This window comes from Helianthus annuus, chromosome 10 (assembly GCF_002127325.2).
Source record: "Helianthus annuus cultivar XRQ/B chromosome 10, HanXRQr2.0-SUNRISE, whole genome shotgun sequence".
Lineage (NCBI taxonomy): Eukaryota > Viridiplantae > Streptophyta > Magnoliopsida > Asterales > Asteraceae > Helianthus > Helianthus annuus.
In genome coordinates, this window is record NC_035442.2 from 179,763,911 (window position 1) to 179,772,715 (window position 8,805).

Consider the following 8,805-nt stretch of genomic DNA (forward strand, 5'->3'; position numbering starts at 1 on the left):
ATTGTTCGGTAGGCAAGAAAAACAGAGTAATAAAATCAGCGGTGAGTGGTGGTGGTGGTGGTGGTCGGTGGTAATGATTGTGGGTGGTTATAGGTGGCGGTGGTGGGTGTCGGCGGCGGCGATGGGTGGTGGTGGTGGCGGCGAGTGGAGGTGCGGCGGCGACGACGAGTGGTGGTGGTGGCAAGGTGGTCGTTGGTGGTGGGTGGAAGCAGAGGTGGCGGTTGGTGGCGGCGGCGACGGTTGGTGGTGGCGGTGGTGGTGGCGTTGACGATGGTGGTAGGCGGTGGCGGCGGCGAGTGTCGTTAGCGGTTGGTCGCAGCTGTGGGTGATAACGATAGCGAGTGGGTGGCGGCGGCGGCGGCTGTCGGGGTGAGGTGGTGGCGGGTGGCGGCGATGGCGTCGGTGGTGGGTGGTGGTGGGTTGTGGCAAAGGTGGTGGGTTGTGGTGTTGTTGATGAATAGTGCAAGAGGGGATGGAATGAAAAAAAAACATGGGGGGTGGAAGGAATGATTTTGAGGGAATGAAATGCATTTTGGAATGGGTGATTCCATTCCATTGACCAACCAAACACCATTTTCTTCATTCCCTTGTAATCATTCATTCCATTCCACCTCTCATTCCTGCATACCAAACACCACCTTAGGGTATCCGGGGCACTGTCGGGGAGATGGTGCGGTGACCCCTAACCCCGATCGGGAACACCGCCGCCATTAACGCGGGGACCCGATTCGGGGAGGGGATTCGGTGTGAATTCACCGCGTTGAATGGCACGATGTTTGAGGAACGGTCACTTTTAAACGGTAAAATTTAAAAAAAAATCACTTTTTAAACAAATATAAATAACCACACCCACCACTAATTTTTTATACTCTCAAACCACACTCACTTCACTCATTTTTTATACTCTCAAACCACACCCACTTCACTCATTTTTTATACTCTCAAACCACACCCACTTCAAACCGAGCAATGGAGAACCAACCCCGCGAAGCCAAGAAAAAAAACTAAGGGACGGGGCTCGCAACCGTCTCGTGGTGGTTCGAGCGGTGCAAGTGCACAACCACAACCCCCTTTCGGATATACTTCACAACCCCCGTTTTTTTTCCAACAACCTTCACACCCCTCCTTTTACAACACCCAACCACCCAACCTTCAACCCAATTTCGGCTATTTTCAAAATTTGTTATCAATGGATGCTCCTCCTCAATCCCCCGCCTTCGACCCATATGGTTTTCGTTCCCCACAAGTTCCATCTACACGAGAAAATGTTGAACGTCCTCTACCTATTTACGACGACGAGGACGATGAGGTAGTGCCCGAAACTCAAAATTTGGGCGACGAGGACGATGAATATAATGTGGATGAAGACGCGGGCAACGAAGAAGATGACGCTCGGGATAAAAAGGGGAAAATGGCGAGCGAAAAATGGACAAAGGTCCAAGAAGAGGCGTTGGCGAAGGCGTGGGTACATTGCTCTACCAACAAAAAGAAGGGCAATCAACAAAACCGCGATAGTTTTTGGCGTAAGATTTTAGATCATTTTAACGCGACCGTCGGTGAAAGTAACCGGACCGTTCATCAAGTACAGTCTAAATGGGGCCCGATGATGACGAAAATAAACTTTTTCAACGGCCTATACCAACAAGCGGTAAAAATTATATTTTTTAACATTGTATATTTTTTAATTTTCTTTACTAAGTTCATATTTTTTAACACTTATTATTTTATAATATGTAGGATCGCACACGAGGAAGCGGGTGTAAGGATCTCGACGTGATGAAAGTCGCTTTAAAGGAATTTAAAGAGAGATTTCCGAACGGTTTTCAACATGTCTAGTTTGAATGTAATTTTAATTTTCTAGTTTGAATTTAATTTTTATTTTTATTTTCTACTTTGAAATGTATTTTGTTAAATTTTATTTAATTTTTTGTAACGCCCCAAAAACGGGTTTGGTAAATTAAAAACCCGGTTGATGTAAACAAATAAGTTTTAATCTCTTATTTAACCAAAATGAAACTAGAGGGACCAAAACCGTTAAGTGGGAAACATGATTTTATAAACAAGAAATTAAAACACCACACACACATATAGAGTGTGTGTGTGTGTCGATGAGCAGGAAGGAAGAAAAGGGTTCAAACCCTAGTTTCTTCAAAATCTTCAAATTAAAAGGGAAATCGAAGGCTAGTTGACTGCATAAACTAAGAATGGTGATCATCTAAGCATTTCCTACATCAAGTAAGTCGAATTTTTGCAATTTGGTGATGTTTGATTTAGTGGGTTTAGTGTAATTCGTGAATGTAATGCTAAATCTAGTATGAATGATGGTTGCAATGGCTGAGTAGACATCGAGATATGTTAAATTTTGAATATGAACATGGATTAGGCAAAACCCACTTGCATGTCAAGGAATGGCTAGAAACATTGAGATTTCTATGTGTTAATTTGATTGTTTTTGATGATCTTGTTACGAATAATTGGTGTCACAACCATATGTCCGTAGTTAGGGCGAAATATTGTTATGAGCTTGATTGATTGTTAATAAGTTATGTGAAGAATTAGTAGGAATCACGCTTTAAAAGCTTGTACATAATGTTTTACAAATGTGATACCCGCCAAGTGTTCGATGAAATGCCTAAGAGAACAAAATTGTGAAATCGTATGAAAGTTGTGGGTAGTATGTATAGAAGGTGTTTATGGTGTAGTCGTTAGCAAAATAATATGTTAAGTGTGCTTAAGGTGGAGTCCATATGAGAATTCGGATTGAATGTATGGTTTGGTAAAATTATGCATTAGGAGCTTGTACCTTGTGCTTGAATGGTGTAATGCTCACCTTGTATTAGATGTGCTTGAATCAAGGTAATTAAGAGCGAAGGTGTATGATATGTGAAAGTATATGTAAGCAAATGTGTATGCGAGTATGATTATGTGATCATGTGGTTGTAGGTACTTTAGCATCATAAGTACGAAATGTACATAGTGTCGTATGGTAGGTGCTAAATTAATATGTGTTTTATGCGTTAACGTGATGGATTGCATGAGCCTAAAAAGATGTGGTTTTTGGATGTATGCTTTATGTTTATTAGACTTGACCATGAAAGTCAAATGTGAGTTACGCTCTTGATATGATCATTTAGATGTGAAATCGTGTACACTAACAAGGATGTGATTGCGGTAATATGAAAGCATTAGGGATCATGTGGACATGGACTCAAGCACGAAAGACTAACGGGTCAAGATGAGGCAAGCAAGCGGGTATGAACACGGATGCACAAGGTAAGTGGTTCCGTAATCACTTCTTAGTTATTTATGTAAAGTTATATGCAACTTAACTAGGTATGATAATTGAGATCGAATAGGAACAAATGGTATGATATCGATGAAGTATTAAACGGATCTCAGCTTTGATCCGAACAAGGTATGCGTGATTGAGAATCGTAACTAGGTAGTAGGATTGGTTGCTTATGCAAGGTAGTGCTTGTTGTTAATAATGGGGCAAGGTTGACAAAAACGCCCTTGGTGGGGATTTCGGGTAAACGACCTTAAAAGTCATTTGGAAGTGAGTTATTCGATTAGAGTAATGTCTTGGTTTAGTATGAAAGCGAAGTATAGGGTTATGTATGTTATAGACCTTTTAATGTATAAATACCCATAACGGGTCGAATAATTCATAAGTGAATAATAAGCCAAGAGCGTGTAAGACAAGAATTTCCTTAATCCGGATGTTGGGTTTTGGGTTCTTATGATAAACGGTGAATTTACAAGCATGTAGAAAGGAACGGGAGGTTAAACGGGTAAACGGGGTGAAAGTTATGCGAATTTTAGTTTATGCGAACAACGAAACAACACAGCAGGAAAATGAATAAACGAGGGGCCGTCGCCGACGCCCAGAAGGGCCGTCGCCGACGGCATGTGGGAATTGGATTTTGGCCGACGGCCTAGTTTCCTGTCTACGGAGCTTTTGGACGACGGAGGTGCGTCGCCGACGACCAATATGGGCGTCGGCGACGGTGCCCAGAGTTCATGTTTTCTGTTTTCTTCCATATGTGAACCGGGTTGATCCAGTTCGTGTCCCGGCGCTCCGTTAAGCTCCCGAATGGACCAAACTCAAGTTTCTGATGCATTTTTGATAAAGGAAAGGTATGTATGTTTATAACTCCAAGTGTACGTATGTAGTGGGTTATGTAGTTATGCTTAATAATAAGCATGAGTGTTTGAATGTATGTCTAGTTGTAGGAAGGATATGTAAGTACGTAGCTATGTATGTAGATATGTATAAGGGTGTGTATGAGTGTACGTACGTATGTAGATGTATATATATGTGGGTATGTAAATACGTATATGTGTATGATTTAGACACATTGATGATTAACGTTATTAATGGTGTACCACAAGAATGATAAGTAATGCAGGTACATTCATGAAGCCTCACCAGGAAATAGATACGCAGATGTAATTCTTGAAGTTGATAAAGAAAGAGATGTGAAGTGTACGTGAATGATCTTGATTATACATTATGTGCTAATGTTTGAGTGTATATGGTGAATGCAGGTTGTACGGGACACGGAGGATCATCAAGGTATAAAGATCGAGGACTGAGTCACTTGAGGGATTGTACGGGGTTGTCAAGGATGTAATTTGTTGTACATAAGCTATGATTTATTCTATAATTGAGTCAGTTGTTGTATTCTATATAAAAAGGTTGTTTTGAAAATAAAATTCAAATAAGCCAAGGTATTATTATGGAAGAAATTTTTATAAATGCATTTCCGCTGCGACTTTTGGTCAGACGTGAATTAGGGCGTAACAAGTTGGTATCAGAGCCCTGGTTTGAGAGAATCAAGTACAAGAGGATAGGTACTTGAACTCGAACCTGTGTGCTCTTATCACAAGAAGCCCGTACAATCCGAGACTCGACCAAGATCTAAAGGTAGAATCAAAGGTAAGTATGTGCTTAAGTATGTATTGGAAGATAACTAACTATATGTTATGTGTAAGGTAAGCATGGTTGCTTGAAAAGAATGATTTGTGGATGCGGTCTAGCACCGACGCCAAGGTATGTAATTTGACATATTGACCCAAGTACATATGTTTAATATATGTAAGTACATGTGATGGTAAAACCTAACAATGAAAGGAAAAATTTTAAGTGAAAAATAATGATAAGAATGGTAATGAAGTTCTGGAAATGTTACACGTGCCGAAACCTAATTCTTCGGACATAAGGTGACAATTACACGAAGACACGAAACTAGTGTGTGGATTGTGTACCTGGCCAGTACACAAGAAACGCATGACTTTCGTGAGCCCGTGATAATTGTTACAGGTGTGTCCGTTAGAATTAAGTAGTAGGTGGACGTGAGGGTGAAGGGAAATGTAAGACTCTCAAAAACGAGAGTATGAAATGCTATGTTAGAATCCGCGAGACGGATTCAAAACATGAAAGAAAGGTATGAATGCAATGCTTGAATCCGCGAGACGGATTCAAGGAATGAAATATGCGAATGCAACGCTTGAATCCGCGAGACGGATTCAAGGAATGAAAGATAAGAATGATGCAAATCCCTTGTGGATTTGGTTATGATGGCGAATGCTATGATAAGTTATGCAAGTCGACCGGTTCAAATTGAACAAGTCGAGTAAGGATAAGGTACCATCCGTTTGGAACGGGTGGTCGTGAATGCAATAACAAATGTATGAAGTTCAATCCGTTATACGGATAGAACGAAAGATTTATGTTGAAAGCAATTAACCCGATATGACCGGGTCGTAAGTGGTATGCTTGAATCTCATTATGAGAATATATGCCATTACCCATTTAATTGGGTAATCGAATGCGTAAAAGAAATAAAAGCATATAAGTGAATGGAATTAAAATGTTGGAATCGTAAGCAAAATAAGTATTATGACTAACTTTTAAAACGGGAAGGGCAAGTGTTTGCGAGAAAACATTGAAACAGTGAAGCGATGAGATCGCAAGCATGTCTGAATTAAAAATGGGTACCAACATGTACTCCGATACGCATGTTTATATATATGTATAATAAGAAATAAGTGGCAGTTTGACCTTGAAAAGTCGAACTGCAGAAGCTAAGAAATAATTTAATTTCAAACCGTGGGGCTGCTAGAGAAGAAAGGAAATGTGTAGAGTAGTACACCAAATAAGTTATAGAATTACGAAATAATGGTTATGTATCTACCTGTCAAGAACGTGTCAAATAATAAGAATGATATATTAAGAAATGGCCATGTATTGACCGTTATGAATAGGACTAGCACACTAATGCCTTACGAAGGAATTGAGAAAGTATTAATATATAAATAAGGCGATGTGATAAACATCATATCTGAATGAAATCGAATGGAATGTGTAAACCCCTAATTTTATAATGAGATTGGCAGGAATCACGATGCGATAAAACTGCTTAGGACGGCGAAAGAATGCCCATGAATGAAAGCTTATGATACCGATGGACAAGATCAGGCCTATTAAGTTATGGATTCGTGAAGGAGCAAGTCAACTCTGGTTGTTTCACGTTGGCTCGTACCAAATTAGCGAGGTTAGTAAATATATGAATGTAATATGCTTAAATAGGAAGCTAGAAACAAGCCATAGACTTGGGTTTGCTAGATTAATAATTGTATACAATTGGAATAAATTCGATGAATGAAACGTTAGTGATGATAGGCGTTAAGAGCTAGTAGCATAAAGTGAAAGACACTAATAAGAGCTCTGGAACAGATTCTGAGTTTCATGTAATTATGGAAGTAACTTACATAATTTAAGAACGTAAGGACAATGCGTACAATCATGTTTAGGTATGAAACGAACTTCTGACCAAGATCCCGAATGTATTCATGTTATGATGAGCATCGTGAATGAATAGATGGAAAGTAAGAGTAGTTTTAGTCTACTAAGAATGAGAAAGGTTTCGGGGACGAAACCTCGTTTAAGGGGGGTAGACTTGTAACGCCCCAAAAACGGGTTTGGTAAATTAAAAACCCGGTTGATGTAAACAAATAAGTTTTAATCTCTTATTTAACCAAAATGAAACTAGAGGGACCAAAACCGTTAAGTGGGAAACATGATTTTATAAACAAGAAATTAAAACACCACACACACACATAGAGTGTGTGTGTGTGTCGATGAGCAGGAAGGAAGAAAAGGGTTCAAACCCTAGTTTCTTCAAAATCTTCAAATTAAAAGGGAAATCGAAGGCTAGTTGACTGCATAAACTAAGAATGGTGATCATCTAAGCATTTCCTACATCAAGTAAGTCGAATTTTTGCAATTTGGTGATGTTTGATTTAGTGGGTTTAGTGTAATTCGTGAATGTAATGCTAAATCTAGTATGAATGATGGTTGCAATGGCTGAGTAGACATCGAGATATGTTAAATTTTGAATATGAACATGGATTAGGCAAAACCCACTTGCATGTCAAGGAATGGCTAGAAACATTGAGATTTCTATGTGTTAATTTGATTGTTTTTGATGATCTTGTTACGAATAATTGGTGTCACAACCATATGTCCGTAGTTAGGGCGAAATATTGTTATGAGCTTGATTGATTGTTAATAAGTTATGTGAAGAATTAGTAGGAATCACGCTTTAAAAGCTTGTACATAATGTTTTACAAATGTGATACCCGCCAAGTGTTCGATGAAATGCCTAAGAGAACAAAATTGTGAAATCGTATGAAAGTTGTGGGTAGTATGTATAGAAGGTGTTTATGGTGTAGTCGTTAGCAAAATAATATGTTAAGTGTGCTTAAGGTGGAGTCCATATGAGAATTCGGATTGAATGTATGGTTTGGTAAAATTATGCATTAGGAGCTTGTACCTTGTGCTTGAATGGTGTAATGCTCACCTTGTATTAGATGTGCTTGAATCAAGGTAATTAAGAGCGAAGGTGTATGATATGTGAAAGTATATGTAAGCAAATGTGTATGCGAGTATGATTATGTGATCATGTGGTTGTAGGTACTTTAGCATCATAAGTACGAAATGTACATAGTGTCGTATGGTAGGTGCTAAATTAATATGGGTTTTATGCGTTAACGTGATGGATTGCATGAGCCTAAAAAGATGTGGTTTTTGGATGTATGCTTTATGTTTATTAGACTTGACCATGAAAGTCAAATGTGAGTTACGCTCTTGATATGATCATTTAGATGTGAAATCGTGTACACTAACAAGGATGTGATTGCGGTAATATGAAAGCATTAGGGATCATGTGGACATGGACTCAAGCACGAAAGACTAACGGGTCAAGATGAGGCAAGCAAGCGGGTATGAACACGGATGCACAAGGTAAGTGGTTCCGTAATCACTTCTTAGTTATTTATGTAAAGTTATATGCAACTTAACTAGGTATGATAATTGAGATCGAATAGGAACAAATGGTATGATATCGATGAAGTATTAAACGGATCTCAGCTTTGATCCGAACAAGGTATGCGTGATTGAGAATCGTGACTAGGTAGTAGGATTGGTTGCTTATGCAAGGTAGTGCTTGTTGTTAATAATGGGGCAAGGTTGACAAAAACGCCCTTGGTGGGGATTTCGGGTAAACGACCTTAAAAGTCATTTGGAAGTGAGTTATTCGATTAGAGTAATGTCTTGGTTTAGTATGAAAGCGAAGTATAGGGTTATGTATGTTATAGACCTTTTAATGTATAAATACCCATAACGGGTCGAATAATTCATAAGTGAATAATAAGCCAAGAGCGTGTAAGACAAGAATTTCCTTAATCCGGATGTTGGGTTTTGGGTTCTTATGATAAACGGTGAATTTACAAGCATGTAGA